This window comes from Artemia franciscana, unplaced genomic scaffold (assembly GCF_032884065.1).
Source record: "Artemia franciscana unplaced genomic scaffold, ASM3288406v1 PGA_scaffold_64, whole genome shotgun sequence".
NCBI lineage: Eukaryota > Metazoa > Arthropoda > Branchiopoda > Anostraca > Artemiidae > Artemia > Artemia franciscana.
In genome coordinates, this window is record NW_027062702.1 from 227,008 (window position 1) to 244,030 (window position 17,023).

Genomic DNA, 17,023 nt, shown 5'->3' on the forward strand with positions numbered 1-17,023 from the left:
AAATATCAAACTTCATTAAGATCCGATCACCCATTCGTAGGTTACAAATACATCTTTCTGATTTTTTCAAATTAACCCCCCCCTCCCAAACTCACCCAAAGAGAGCGTATCCGTTACGGTTATGTCAATCACGTATTTAGGACTTGTGCTTATTTTTCCCACTAAATTTCTGTTTTGCCTCTCTTCAGGTTTCTAAGAATAATTATTGGGCCTTCTTGAAGAAATTTCCTTTTTGTAAATATATTTGATCTGGAAGATTTCTGCTGAAGGGATGCTTAGATTTTGGTTACAACCCTCAGCATAACAATGAAGGTTACTTTCACCAACGTATTGTTTACTTAAATAAGAAAGTTTCTCGCTGAGGAATGCCAGCCTGTAGTTTGGTTGAATTTTCCACTTTCAGTTTAATCACTTAACCTCTTTGATTGTATTATTCGTTCTTATAATTAATCTTAGAGGTCAGTGTGGCTGAGTTCCACATTTGGTTACAGTACATTTCCAAGCAACACACGGGTGCTGAAAATGCATTTTTACTTAGAATATTTGATCAATGTGCTGCCAAAAGCCGGATTTTTCTTACGCGACACAAAGTGAATCAGGGGGGGGGGCAGATGGAGTTCATGCCCACCCCAAGATTTGGCCCAAATGGCGCCTCTGAAGACACATAATTCATATCGTAAATGCAGAAAATTATACCTTCATCATCATCACAATCTTTTCACTAATGTTTCAATTTTATCCCGTTTCATTAATAACGACTCCCAAAACGCAAGGATCATTTAGTTAGAACATTACAAAGTTCTTTTTAACTACTAAATAGCAATTCATCGTGAAGAGAGAGGTGTTTAGAAGTGTTTACTGGTGTTTTAGAAGTTATAGAAGAGTGAAGTGTTTAGGAGAGGGGGAAACACCCTTCATATACAAGAAAAGGATAAAGCTGTTCAACTTGCCCCTATTGTTTAAACGTACTATTCGTTTTTAAAATGGTGACAGAATTTATAGCTAAAGGTAGACCACTCAACATCGGATTGAAAGATCGTCGGTTCCAACACATTCTTTGATTTTAGTAAAAATAAAAAAAGAAACAGTTATGATATTGAAGTTTAACATAAAATAATACAAAACAAATAAATAAATAACAGTTATATTTTATTCCTATTGTAGATGGCGACGGGGGAGTATTGAATTTTTTACTGAAGCAGCAGTAACATTACTTGCAAAAAATTGATTAGCTTATTGTGCGCCTATATTATTTTTCTGTCAAGTGGTTTCCAGGCTTTTAGAAGCTTTTCCTGTTGATTAACATTTATGAACTGAAACTTTATGAGACTTGTCTTTGTTCTTAACTTATTTTACTTTGTTTAAAAATCAGTGTTTACAAAACATCAGTGTAGCCTACCCCACAAAACATCTGTGTTTTGTTACATTTTGTGAATATTTGTGTTTAGTGACATTTTGCTGACCCAATCCTGAACTACGCAGAGAAATCTTTGACCAGTAAGCAAGATTTTTTATATTTTGATCTTTGGGCTTAGTTTAAGATTTCCTGATTAGGATATCTCTAGGTCAGTCTATCAACAGGTGTGATTAGGCCTAGGCAAAGGCGTTGTTTTTTGGGAGGGGGAGTTTCCCCACAATAATGTGGAAAAAAATTTATTAAATATCCCATGCATCTTGAATCTGGATATGGACCCTTTTGTCCCCCCCCTCCATAAAAAGGCTTGACATTTACCACTTAGCCTAGGATTTTAAATTTGAAAAAAATAACCTGGAATCAAATGGTAGGCTAAATTTCTTGGATTTGAATCTAATTTGAGTATTGTAGCCTAAGTAACAAGGTGTAGACTAGGCTAGGCTATTGTTGAAAGAGGTAAATGAGGTAAAAATTGTTTTCTCAAAATGTGTCCTTATCATATGCCCAAGTTCTAGGCTAATGCTATCTGTTCCTACAACAAATTAAAGCCAGGTAACAAGAAATTTAGATACAAATTTATAGCCTTAAGCTTAACCTGGTTTATTAAACTACTTTGATGCAATTGGTGAGATAACAATAATGTTTAGAGATACTGCTGAATTACCAAATCAAATAAAACAAATCTTGGTAGGCTAAGTGTAGACATCTTTTTAGTACTGTTCAACAAATTAGCTGAACATATCACTTCATTTCTTATTTAGTTTTTGTTCTAACATGTAGATATCTTAGTGTAGATATCAAGTGTAGTTAAGTGTATATATTTTTTTAATACTCTGTGACAACTTAGCCAAATATATCAATTCACTTCTTGTTTATTTTTGGGTCCAAGTATATTAATCATTGTACTTGGAAATTCAATTTTAATGCATTTATGGAACCTTCACAAGAATATATTTTTATTTTAAATTACACACAGCAATTTTTCAAAGATTTAGACTATAAATTGTTGAATGAATCAAGTGATGGAAATGGATTATACAACTTTTACACAACAGATATACAATGAAATAATAGCCCAAGTTTTGAACTTATGTTTTAACTATTTCCTATAGCCTAGCCTACCTAAAAATTGGGAAAATTGTAGCATTTTTAAAGGGAGGCCTAAAAAAAAGGCTTAAAATTGAATCCCCAAGTAAATTTATTACTTTGTACCAGAAGAGAAAAAAAAGCAATGGGAGATTTGTTTAGGCTAGGTTCTCATTATAATTTACTTTGGTATTAGCCAAGACTTGGGACTATAGAAAAGCAGACATGTAGAAAAAAAGGCAATTCTTATTTCATAATATGCACAAAACATTTACCCCAAAACCACTAATGTGCAAGTATTTATCCCAAACTATATTCCATGTGTCACTCTTGTTTTAAGTGTGCACTCATAAATAGAATGAGTACAGAAACAAAAACATAAATAAAATTGGTTAGCCTATGTATATTTTTAATAAAGGGGAGGGGGGTTGTGCATAGTAGAAGTTCCTTCAAAATGTGTTAATTTCAATTTTTCTAGATAGGCTAAGCACATAAATAAATGTAGACCAACAGCAATTTTTTTTTATTAACCAAATGTTCCTATCCAACCATTAGGGAGGGAAATAAGAAAAATTAGAGATGTGAAGCGTTTTCTTGAAAACACTTGGATGGTCAATTATGGATATTAATCTTTGATTATTGTCTCATTTTGTCCAAAATGAGAATGATGGTGCAATATTACTATTATAATTTTATCACCACAAGCCTATTATAACTGCTCCAGCATTCTATTATCATAACATAAGATGGTTTTAGCAATTCTTATTTAATCTACAAAACGTTTTTTAATTTTTTGGGATATCTGCTGTATATCTACAACAGATGATATCTGCTGTAGGGCAAGAATAGCCTACGTGGGATTTTTGGCTATATAAAAGTTGAAATATTTTATTAGGATTCAGTGTACATTACAGGATAAATTTCTTGCTTTTCATAAATTTTTTTATTTAAAATTATAATGCTGTTTTGGTACAGCTTACCTGGGACATTTTTGTTTTATATAGGCTTGAATGTTTAGATTTTTTGGAGGGGGGAGGGGGGTAAGATAAATGATGGGCTGTTAACCAGGGATATGAACAAGCTCCTCTAAATATGATTTGACTGTCAATGAAAATGTCTTGACTTGCTTTATGCACCAATGTTTGGAAATAATAAGCTTACAATTAGTGCTATTGACTATTTAACTGTATGAGAAAACAGTTTTTACTTCATAGTATGAAGAAAATTTTTAGTTAAAATTTTTTTAAGGTGCTTCCACTCTGCTTCAATCAAACAGTTCATAGTAACGAACTGTAGTAAGGAGCAACCCAGCTCAATAGTAACCAAAACTCTAAAAAATGGAATTTTGATACCAATAGCTACATCAAAAGAATTGCATTTTAATGCTGATTTTAAATATATAAGTTTCATCAAGTTTAATCTTACCCATCAAAAGTTACGAGCCTGAGAAAATTTGCCTTACTTTAGAAAGTAGGGGGAAACAACACCTAAAGGTCATAGAATCTTAACGAAAATCACACCATCACATTCAGCATATCAGAGACCCCTAATGTAGAAGTTTCAAGCTCTTATCTACAAAAATGTGGAATTTTGTATTTTTTGCCAGAAGGCAGATAACAGATGCGTGTTTATTTGTTTTTTTCCCAGGGGTGATCGTATCGACCCAGTGGTCCTAGAATGTTGCGAGAGGGCTCATTCTAACGGAAATGAAAAATTCTAGTGCCCTTTTTAAGTGACCAAAAAAATTGGAGGGCACCTAGGCCCCTCCCACACTAATTATTGACGGATCAAAATTCTGAGATAGCCATTTTATTCAATGTAGTCAAAAAACCTTATAACTATGTTTTTGGGGACAACTTACTCCCCCACGGTTCCCGTGGGAGGGGCCACAAATTACAAACTTTGACCAGTGCTTACATATAGTAATGGTTATTTGGAAGAGTACATACGTTTTCTGGGGGATTTTTAGGTTAGGGGGGGGGGGTTGAGAAGAGGGGGATATGTTGGGGGAACTTTTCTTGGAGGAATTTGTCATGGGGGAAGAAAAGTTTCATGAAGGGAGAGCAGGATTGTCTTGCATAATTAAAAAAACAATGAAAAAATAAATATGAAAAAGTTTTTTCAACTGAAAGTAAGGAGAAACATTAAAACTTAAACGGACAGAGATTATTACTTGTATGATCAGCTCACCTCCTCCTAATACCTCGCTCTTTACGCTAAAGCATTTTTAGTAATTTCAACTATTTATTCTATGACTTTTGTGATTCAGGGGTCATTCTTAAGAAATTGGGACAAGATTTAAGCTTTAGTGTAAAGAGCGAGGTACTGACGAGGGGGTTAATCCCTTCATATACGTAATAAAAACATGAAAATACAGAAGTTCGTTACGTAAGCTAATTTGTAAGTTACAAAAATTACAAAAAAAGTTACAAAAAAATTACAAATTTGTAAGTACAAACAAAAATTACTTTGTATATGAAAGGGCTGCTTCCTCCGCTCTTTACGCTAAAGTTTTTTTTTACTGTTTTAAAAAGTAGAATTAAGAGAAAGAGTCAAACTTTAGCGTAAAGAGCTGAGGAAGCAGCCCTTTCATATACAAAGTAATTTTTGTTTGTTTGAAGTTTTAATGTCGCTCCTTACTTCCCGTTAAAAAAACTTGTTTTTTTATTTAATCTGAAATAAGCCGTACATAGAGTATGTCGATCTTTCTTACGAAACAGATGAGCCATGTCTGATAAAACAAAAGCACTGGGGCGCAATAAGTGTTATAAATCATGCACAAACCTTTGCGGTTGTAACGGCTTTTGTTTGGGGATACTTTTCCGTAAGCGACGCGTAGGTTTTTCACGGCTTGATTTACTGGGGATTAACAGGTAGTGGAAAGTGTTGGGCCGAAACACAGACCAATCCAACAAACTAAAGAAGTACATGGTAGAACTGCAGTCCTAGCAACGAATGGAGCGACTACATAAGGGCTATGAAAACAAATAAACTCGTATTTAGACGCATTAACTGACAGTCCAATCTTAGATAGTTCATTGGTTAATATAGTAAAATTAGAAAGCAATCCACGGCGAGTCCGGGCAAGAAGGAGAACGTTGTCTGCATATGCAACAGAAGACAAACCAATATTACCGTAAAAAATAAAACTTCTAAGGGGACGCAGGCACGATGCAAGAATACATTTAAATATACTAGGAGACATTACGGCACCTTGCCGAACTCCCTTTTCCCGGGTCAGATATTTGGCCATTCCAGGGAACTTGAATTTTAGACTTTGAATGCCAAGAAGAAAATAAACTTAGTACGGAAGGATTAACACCTGAAGACGCAAGGGAAAATAGAGCCTGAGAGTGCACAATATTGTCAAAAGCCCCAGAAATATCAACAGTTAGACATTATAAAGACATTTTTGTATTTACGGCACCTTTCATGAGTCGGCTTAAGACAGGATGTGCACGGGAGCAACCGAAACTTTTCCGAAAACCAAATTGAAAAGGCGTAAAATCACAATTCGACTCAATTTCTGGTAGTACCAAATGTTCAAGCAACTTACTTAAAAAACACGATACTGTAATGGGACGATAATTTACACATGACATGGGGTCCTTGCCTCGCTTTTGAATATATGCTACACGGCCACAAAGGAAACTATCAGGAACAAGCGACTGTGCTAAGCAAGACCGGAAAAATACTTGTAGATGGTTAAGTAGAGCAGGACAATCATAAGCAAAAAATCGGTAAGAAAGGCCGTCACCATCTATTTGAATGCTTAATTTTTCTTAAAGCCCGGCGAATTTCAGATATTGCTACCGGCTGGACGTAAGCCTGCAGGAAACGGTATGGTTATAGCGGTTTAAGCAACTTATAATAAAAAGACTGAAGAAAACTATTAAATACACTGAACACACGCTTATAATGATCAACAAAATTAGCCAGATGGAAACAAGATAGGGCAGATGGGGAACATTTTTCACTATTAATGACCTTATTCCAGGAGGCCTTATCGGTGGGGCCTGGCCATGCATTCAAGCGTGCTCTCACGAAGCTGGCCTTATATTCAAGTTTACACATTTGTTTCAAAGAGAAAACAGCTCTGGACGATGGTTGGTCACATGATATCCACATACGTAGCCAAAATTTGGCTTTTTGCTTTGCACGTTTTACTTCAGGATCAATGTTTCAATTAGGCTTTCTTGTACGAATCCGAACTTTATCCACAGGCACTGCAGCTTTGGAAGCTGATTTAAGGCAATGGACAATTTGATAATAATAGCAATTTAGGTCAACTCCACTTGAAGGCGGAGGAAACTGAAGTTTGCAGCAGATCAAATGGCACTTTTATGGTCGAAAGTAAAGCAGTTAGCGTAGCAAGGTATAGGGGGACATTAGCACGATCCCAGTTCAACTTTGTATGCCACTTTGGCTAAGCCGAAAGTGTTTTGCCATATAGATCACAGGACAAATTACAGCTAAGAATAAGGTGATCGTCATCAATCTTCTTTTCGTCCACCCTGACAATTGATGATATTAAGTTGGAACTGGAAGAGATCACGTGATCCAGGTTCAATTTTGAACAGCCTTTGTTATGAATATACGTGAATGGGAGGGTCTTAACAACGACGTGATATATGCTAGGAAGTGATTCTAGCAAGAGGATTGATTTATCGGAGGTACCAAGAATGTCACAGTTAATGTCACCAGCTAAAGCCCAATTTAGGTCTTTTAGACGTAGACTTTCGAGTAGAGACTTGAAACTGGAGCAACATTTAGTGAAAGATGTGAACGATGCTATAGAACGTCGATCGCAAGGTAAGTAAACGTTTATAAAGGCGGTACTGTCACATTGAATTGCTAAGATGTTATCATCACAATGAATCACAGAGGGCTTTGATGGGGAACGGAAGAAAATTGCTAGGCCATCGGAAGGGCGGTCTCTAGTTTTCTTGGCCTCTTGCGAAAAAAAAATGATGGACAGGAGATCGCTTTAGGCTAGAAACGTTTGATTTGGTCAAAAGATGTTCTTGGAAGAACACTTTGTCATGGACTAATAATTCATCAATTAACAAGTCTTTGTCTTTTGTTCCATCAATATTGAGAGAAGTAAAATTTAAAATAGTGGCTTGGCTCATTTTGGAGCAGAGTTCAGAGCGCATTTGATCACTGGGCAATTCATACTATAGGAAACATGAGCTTCGTCGCAGTTGGCACATTTCGGAGCCTCTAAGCAAGGATTGTCTTTAGTATTGGAATGGCATCCTGAACATTTAGAGCACTTCATCTCATTCGGGGCACATGGGCAGTGAGCTAACGAATGATGGATACTTTGGGCAGTTCTTTGTATTGCGATATTTTAAAAGACTCGTAACCCAAGCACAGACCTGTAGCGGTGGCAGATTTTAGTGCAGCGGTATCAAGGAACTCTAAATAGAATGTATGAGAAGAGTCGATCTGGGTGGCCTCAACAAGACCAGGAATAGCGGAGATAAGTATACTGCTAGAAACACTATCGAGAAGTCCCCTAATTACTCCAAGAGGTTTGCGATCAATCACTTTAGCAAGAACATTTGGATAACTCGCAACAGCTGATGCGGCAGCAGAATTGGCGGAAACCTTATCCCGCGTAACAACAACCCATCTTTTTGTTACCAGATCGAACTTTACCGATATAATTCCGTCATGTCCGGCGAAAGAATCAAGCTTTTCCTTGCGAGAAACGGGGTCTCTTAGTTCTGGAGGCGGATATTTGAGAACAACGGCTTACGAGGGTTACGGCTTACGAGGGTTTGTGATTGGTACCCTTACTATCTGAGACCAAAGAACTATTTATAGACGTTGCTGGACTATTGAGGTGAGCAAGCGATTTTGGCTGATCAAGGCACTGGTTGACTTTCGCGGTAAGGATAGAATAAGCTGACGCCGGAATGCTAGGGACTTCAGAGGGGGATTTGATCATGAACTCTGGAATGTCAATATTTTCTGCAGAGCAGCGAGAAAGAGTTGCGATAATGTCCGACAATGAACTATTTTTAGCACTGGGTATCGAACGACGAGGTATAGGCTCTTCTGGGAAGCAATTGCTATATAAAAGTCGAAATTGAAAGCCCTTTTTGATAGTCGAGTTATTAGAGGGCAACCAGTCTCCCCTTCCAAGCCCTTCATTGCTCCAAACACACCGAATCAAAATTTCGAGATAACCATTTTGTTCAGCTTTGTTGAAAGGTCCAGAAATTGTCCTGTTGGATGACAATCCCTCCCTTCTATAGCCCTCAGGACAAGAGTTTTAAGTTATTCCCTGGGGGATATTTTTTTTTTAAAAAGATGGTCGTATAAACTTGAAGGGGGCTCACTGGATTGGAAATCATAAATTTCAGTGCCCTTTTTAAGAGACAAAGTGATCGGAGGTCAGCTATCTCCCTTCCTCCACGTCGCATTTTTCCCAAATGAATCCGATAGAAATTTTGATATAGCCGTTCGTCCGAAAAATTGTCCAAACATCACGTTGCAAGGCCTTTGGGGTTGACACAACCTTCCAGAGTCTGGGGGCAAGGGTTGTAAGTTATGTTCCTAGGGTTATAAGGCTTTTATGGAGGAATGTTCTTGTAAACTTAGGAGGACGTTCATTGGATGGCAAAGGTATAATTCTAGTTCCCTTTAAAGAATCAAAAATGATGGAGGGCCAATAGCTTCCCCTCCTTGAGATTCTATATTCCCATAACATATCCGATCGAAAGTGTGAGATAGGCTTTTGTTGACAATAATCCAAAGAGCATATAACAATGTCTTCAGACTGGACATGACCACCTAGAGCCCAGAGGCATGGGTTGTAAGTTATCCCCTAGGACATATAAAGTATTTATGGAACGGATGGTCGCATAAACTTAGGATCGGATGAGGCTCATTTAATTGGAAGTTCTAGTACCCTTTTTAAGAGTCAAAAGTGAATAGAGGGTAACCAGCAATCCCCCACCCCAGCCTATCATTCCCGAAGAACTGATAAAAATTTTAAGAGAGCTATTTTGTTCAGCATAGTTGAAAGGTCCTGTCATTATGTCTTTGGGGATGTCAACCTCCCCACAGTCCTCCAGGCAAGAACTGTTGTCGGTTTCCATGTGGAAAATTTGCCGCCGGGAGGGAAGTTTTTAGGATGAACCTTTCTGAGGAAATTTGAGACTGTGGGCTTTGACAGAATTCCTATACGTAATTCTTTAAATTTGTCTTACTTTCTCTTTGCCAACTGAAGTTCGCATGTGAATATGTTCTGGGGGAATGGTCCGAAGGGAATTTTCAGCAGGTTTAGATTTCCCAGAAAATATTTTCACGGAATGGGGGATTTCTGGAGTGATTGGAAATATAATCAGAAATTGAAGTCTTATTCATATGGAAGTATGTTAAGGACAATTTTTCCGGGGAATTATATGGTGGGAGGGGTGTATTTTACATGGAAGTAACTTTCACGGAGAAGTTTCCCGTAAAGGAAGGGAATTTTTAATGGAGCGTGAGACAGATAAAATATATTGAGGGATTTGTTAAGCTAAATCAAAATACATTATGTGCTTGTCGGTTGTCAAAAGGGTGCATCAACAATATCTCATGAATGGCTTCGATGATTTTGTTGAAACTATTAGGAAATACAACTTTTATTGAAACTCAGGATATGAAACACTTAAGACTTACTGCTAATGCTAATGCCACTACTAGTGTTATGATCACTGCTACTACTACTGTTTGAGTCTTAAGCTATTTGACGTCAGATGAAAAGGTACTAGTTGGAATCTGATTGTCCAAACGGCAGATCAGGAACGCTGAGGGCGTTAAGTTGAAACTCTCAGGGCTGCTGCTACTACTACTATTTTACAGATGCACTAATAGGGTATAAAGTAGAAATTTTCGAGAAAGTGTATGTAGAAATAAAAGTAAATGAAAAGATACTTTATAATTGATGGTTTTCAAAATAGCAAAGTACATATTTTGGCAAGTACCTTTGCTAAGGTGTCCTTAGCCCTAGAAAAAGGGAAGGAAAAACTAAAAAAAGTAAGATGAAATGGAAGAAACAACAACCAAGTCAAAGCAGTGAAAAGACCGTTCATAAATTAGGTTAGGCAAACACTCCTTTGCTAATGACCAGATTTGAGTCGCTTGTTAATTATAGCGACCACATCAATATTTGGGAAGTCTGAAGTTAGAAAACAATTCTTACTTCATAAAACTCAGAATAATTGTAGCTAATTAGTTTTGCTAACCCGCTGCACTTTATCCCTCCACTCTACTGTACAAATACATACCCCAAATCATTCAGGTTCAATGTGCTTTGTCACCTGTCACTTGTTTTTCGGTTCTTGTTTCGTCACAGGGATTCAAATTTCAGGCACACAAATTGAATCAGGAGAGCTGCATTAGGAGAATAGATAGAAAATTTGTAAATTGGGCTATATATTTGTGCATTATGAGGGTTGGGGTAGGGGGTAAAGTATAGCGGGTCTGCATGTAATTTTTTTTATCTAGAATTATCTGCATATTATGAAGTGGACCTGGTTTCTGACGTCAGTTCTTGGGTGTGGTCGCTATAATTAACTTTTCGGGTGCGGTCGCTACAATTAGCAAGTACTCAAATTTGTTCTAAAAATGATAAATGTATACTGTCTTAAAATTTAATATTTTTTATCCGGCTGAAAGTGAGGATTGACATTAAAACTTAAAAAGAACATAAATTATTTTGTATCCAAGAATAGGAGGCTTCCTCTTTCTCATCCCTCGGTTTTTACTCTGAAGTTTAAGCTTTTGCCCCAATTCCTCGAGAACAAGTCCCTAAATCAGAAAAGCTGCTGAATTGTAACCAGAAACTGCTAAAAGAACTGAAAAACTTTAATGTAACAAAGAAGAAACAGAGGAGAGGGCAGTCCTCCTCATACACGGGATAATTTCTGACCTTTTTAAAATCTTACTATGGAATGCCCCATCCCATTGTAAAATCATCATGGAAAATCCCTAAGAACCTTTGATTTCCATGAAAATTATCTCCGTGGAATACCCTCCCCCATCTAAGAAAACAAATTTCTAAGGTGTGGGGCGTATTGTCATTCCCAAAGACATAGTTATTGGATCTTTCTACTATGCCGACTCAAATAGCTCTCGTAAATTTTTATCAGGTGACTTGGGGGGGGGGGGCTTTGGCGGGGGCTAGTTTTCCTCCAATCTCTTTGGTCACGTAAAAGGGGCGTTACAACTTCTGATGTTTGTTGGAACGAGCTCTGTTCTGACGTTTGAGGATCATTGGCTGTATACAAAGTTCCCCATTTTTGTAGATATGACATTGAAACTTTTATTAGAGTGGTCTGACACGCAAAATGTAATAGTGTAGTCTTTATTAAGATTATTGAAACTTTTGGGGGATCCTCTTTTCCGAAAATAAGGAAATTTTCTCCGAGTCGTAGATTTTGCTTGGCAGCATTAAAGTTAGCGATTTTTTTTTATTTGGATTCAGTAAAAAAGGCCTATTCTTTTGATCTATCAATTATAATCAAAATTCCGTTTTACAGCTTCGGTTACTTTTGGGCCTAGTCGCTCCCTACTTACAGTTCGTACTATGAACTGTTTCATGAAAAGGAATGCTAGTTTGTTCTCGTTGCATTAAATTATAATGCAATTGGTTTATAAATTTTTTCTTATTGTCTCTGTTTATACTGTAGTGTTCATATATTTATTTTTAAATATGAGTTGCCTCCCTATAAGACTGTTTTAAGCCAGTTATCGTGGAAATTGAAGTTGGTTTGTCAAGCAAATCTAAATGATTTAAATATTCAAGCATGGAGAGCCAAAGCAGTCAAAAGCCGAACCTTCGAATGAAAGTTCAGTTTGGCTAGCCTATATTTACCTCACACATTGATACGCTATTAACAAAAGCTTTTCTTTGTTTTTTTTTTTTTTAATCCGAAGTCGAACATAGACACCACAAATTCCGCGAAGACCCCACGGCGAACAGCCTATTGATGTATCTATAATATAAGCAGTTTTCAGTTTTGAACTAAATCTCTGATAACTCCATAGCCCTCTATAAGCAGGGTGGTGGAGGGACTTTTAGTACCAATATGTAAGGCAAATATATGCTAGCCAAACTGAACTCTTATTCAAAAGTTCGGCCATGGCATTGCTGACCTACCTCACACGTTGTTGTACACTATTAACAGAAGTCTAGATTCCAACCGATTTGGTGGTGGGTTCCTAAATCAGCTAATATATAATTTATTATCAACTCAAATATGTCCATGCGTAACTAAATAGCTGTCTGAACCGCGACAAAATTCCTCCAACAGCTGGTGGGTTTCAAGTCACTTTTGACTTATAAAAAGGACTAGAACTCTCAATTTCTGATCGAATGAGAATCCTCTGAAGTTACTAAAACCATGAGTCGGAGGTGCAGATGAGAAAGGACTAGTCCCCCTCCTATACGGAATGAGTTCCGCTCATTTTCGGGTTTAGTGTCTCTCTTTATTCTCATAATAACAGCATGGGCCAGAAATATTCACAGAAATCAAGAGATATTAAATATCAGTTTCAAATTTTTGATGTTCAAAGATTTTTGTTCCTCACTAAAAAAATAACCCCCCGAACAAAAGTCCTGGATACGACCTTGGGGATTTTATATCGAACAAAGTATTCATAATTGCTTCGTGGGTGGATCTTTCATCAAGGAATTTTCCCTTGGGAAATGGAATTTTCCCTTTGATTTCCTGGCATTATTTAAAAACTATCAGAATTAAATAAGAAATAACAAGTCTTTTCAACTGAATTTACGAAGCAACATCAAACTTAAACAAAGAGAAATAATGACGTATTTGAGGAATGTTGTATCCCTCTCAATGTGCTCTTTACGCTAATTTTATTCTATAACCTTTAAAAAAGGTTATTTTTCTAATAATACAAGAGATATTCTTAAATAATTGGAACAAAAGGTCAAATTTAAGTGCAAAGAGCGTGGTATTGAGGAGGGGTTAACTCCGTTCATATTCAGAATAGTTTCTGTTCGTTTTAACTTTTTATGCTTCTCCGTACTTTCAGTTTAAAAACATGTCTTTTAACTTGGTAGTATTTTGTTATGTAGTTTAATATGGACGACACAGTCTATCCCATATAGAATTATACACTATGGAATGGGGGATGTTGGGTTTATCGGAGGTAGAGGGGGACTGCCAGTTTTTGACCCTCAAACGAGTGCAGTTTGATGACTGCTCTATAGCAATCAGTTACTATTCCCATTGCGCAGTTACTGTTACTCTACTATATTTGAATTCTCTTTATAGCTTCCAAAGTTCGTCTTTCTACCATCCAAACATCTATCAAAAGATCTTGCTTTTACTTTCATCCATTCAATGGACTCAATCAAGGGCAGGGTATCCTCAAGTGGACTGGGAAGGGGTCTTACGAAAGATTGACAGGTATTTGGGGCCCCTTTTTTATTATTGTCACTTTTCTTTTTTTTTGATGAATTGAAAATTCGGAAAAGGAACTCGAATATTAAAAAAAAAACACTATTCTACCAGAAAAACTGACAGGCCGGGAAAAGCGCCATAATGCCTGATTTATTTTGTCGTATTTATTTTGAACGTACCCAATTATTAAGTTTGGGACGGGGGTCAATGGCTAGACTCTGTAAGCTCAGCCAGAGTCAATCCAGCTGTAAATGGGCACCTGAAGAAATCTGTTGAAGGTAAGCAGGAAGGGTGTGCGAAAACACAGGATGGTTGGCCCTCCACCCCCATTGCACTTCCGGGCTGAAGGTTCAAGAAACGGAGAGCAGCGCCGCCTCTAGGGACTGTAAAGTCCAATGTGGTATTCTTTACCTTTTTCTTTACCCACCTTATTTATTTTGGATGGGCAAGTTCAGACAAGGAGGGAAACTAGAAATTCCTAAAACGGGAGAACCTTATTTCTCATTTCCATACTTTGATAATTGTTTCGGAGTTTTCCTGGAAAATCTAGGGGGAGCATCCCTGGCCGCAACCGGTGGAGCTCATTTAAAGATTAATACTCCTTTAAGTGAGCCTGCCGGACTAATTGTCTTTTAATCCATAAGTTGAAGAGAAAATTAGATTCGATACTGCTTTAAAGTGTTAGAATGAGAGAAAAGTTGAGATGCCTAGGACCCGTGCTACAAATGAAAATGGCAGACAAACAAATACTCTACTATCAACCAACTATCCACGGCCAAACGGAATGCAAGTCGTTTCCAAATAAGGCAGGTGAGTTCATTTTGGAGGATTTAAGGGGAATTAGAAATTCTTGCAAGCGTGCAAAGAGAGTGGCTCTAGAGATGTTGGTACGGAGGAGAAGCGTGCCTAGCTATGTTGGTGTTAGGCAGCTTGATACCGTAGTGAGTTCTAGTAGTTATTACAGAATCTACTAAAGTAGTGATTTGAAAATTCTTCACACCTATAAGTCTCCTTTTGTCTGTATCTACAGAGCGACTCAAACTTTGATCTTCCTTTTCGAGAAGAAGGGATAGTCAGTGCAGTTCAGCTGTTACTGTGAATTTCCGCAGTCTGCTTAATTTCATCATGGACCGTTGACTGTCCGAAATTCCCTTTTCTCTAATTGGAATCAATTAGCTTTGCGAATCAGCATTTTCAGTCTTATGCAAGCTTTAATGGTAAAAGTTAGGTTAAATTAAGCTATAAATCTTAAAAATGGGTAAAAAATCTAACCTATATAAACCTATCACCATCAAACCGTGCATAAAACTAATGACTGCCAAGCTGAATAAAACCCACTAGAAAAAAATGTATGTCTTATATTCACCGGCAAATGTCAACATTCGTGTGATATTCACAGTAACACAAAAGCCTAATATTTCCTGGATTTCATCACTTTTTGCATCCGTTACCTCCTAAGAAATTTGTTGCCCCTACAAGGAACTATGCGTTCCTTATCATGCTACAAGATACCTCTTAATTAGTTGAATTTTTCGTTAAAAATGAATCTATTTGCAGACAACCTGTCTGATTTCTGCTTTTTGTGACGACATGGTTCCGGTTCTGTTACCTGACAACCTGACTACACGATTGGGGGTAGACTCATCAGTAATAACTATTTCTCTTTTTTGTTGACTGATCTTTTCGCTTGAGGAGGCGCCTAAGTTTTAAAACAATTATAAGTAATGCAGTTTTATAGTATGTTATACTTCTTTTTCTAGAAGTTGACTTTAGACGTAAGCGACGTATTTTGTATTGATTATTAACAGATATTTATGCAAAATGTTTGCTTCCAGATATGATAATTATGAACAATGAATTTAAGAACTATTAAAGTCATATTTCTTTCGGAATACAATCTAGGTGAGGGGGTATATTCCCCTATATTTGAAAGATTTTGAAAAGTTACATTCAAAGTTACATAGATTTTGAAAATTACATTGTTTTGCGATTCTCACGTAAAAAAATTGAAAAAACTCACACCCCCTTGTAGATTTTGCAAAATATTTTCTTTATATAAGTTTGGAGATAAAGTCTTTACTTACATAGGAATAAAGTGGACCCTACTCAATACCTTTTTTAGGCCTTTTTCGGATATAATAATCGTCTTAATCACAAATATACCTTTCCCCCCTCATATATGTCATGCTTTTTGTCATCTTCTTAATGTTTTACCACTAGATGTCTACATGAGATCTCAAATCAGTCACCTTAATTTTATAGTTTGTGGATTTGTTTGATTATCCTTCCTGTATATCATGCCACAGGATTTGGAGGGGATATTGCTATATGAATATTTTTTGTTTAGAAGTGTTTTTTTTTGTATATATATATATATATATATATATATATATATATATATATATATATATATATATATATATATATATATATATATATATATATATATATATATATATATATATATATATATATATATATATATATATATATATATATATATATATATATATATATATATCCATAAATCTCAATATATTTCAAAGGTATACCTACCAAGCAACCCCACACGCGGGTCGGAGTTTGAATTGATTGATGGGCAATTCTTTGGTACTTGGAACAAGCTTATTCCGCAGCTTAGCCCCTCCATAAACAACTGAAAAAGCTTAAGTGATTATTACAAGAGCCAAAATATTGTTAGTAATATATCTTCAAAATATACAGTACTGTATCAGGATACACTAATCCACGAATTTTTTTTTTTTTTTCGGGGAGAAAGATAATTTCTTTTCAACTTGGCTTTTTGAACATTAAGTTTGGTCTTCTAACATGTTTTTTTGCGAGTCCTACGTCTAAAAGCAAACACAAAGTCTCTGTCGGGTATTTGTTTTCAGCGAGATATATCGATGAATTCATTTTGCATATTGTTAGGGACTTCGTGTCGGTCTTTATGAGGGTGTGAATAGCATATAACTGTGACAGCGGAGATTATCAAATTTTGAAGATGTATCTGACGGATAATCTAACTGTATACTTGTTTTTTCTTTCTGTTATTTTTTTTTCTTTCCTATACAATAATTTATAATGCTTGCAT

The 17,023-nt window shown here is 36.4% G+C and overlaps 1 protein-coding gene across 4 annotated transcripts in view; it reads left to right on the forward strand.

Moving 5' to 3' along the window:
- Positions 1 to 1,206: 1,206 nt before the first annotated feature.
- LOC136042099 (uncharacterized) overlaps positions 1,207 to 17,023 on the forward strand; it is a 118,108-nt gene continuing 102,291 nt past the window's right edge. For 2 of the 4 annotated variants that reach the window (XR_010621166.1, XR_010621168.1), the window contains exons 1-2: positions 1,220 to 1,497; positions 13,801 to 13,935. The gene's annotated coding sequence lies outside the window, so the exon portion shown is untranslated. Of the gene's footprint in view, positions 1,498 to 13,800; positions 13,936 to 17,023 lie in introns of all 4 variants that reach the window. The other 2 variants (XR_010621165.1, XR_010621167.1) reach the window with 2 other exon arrangements.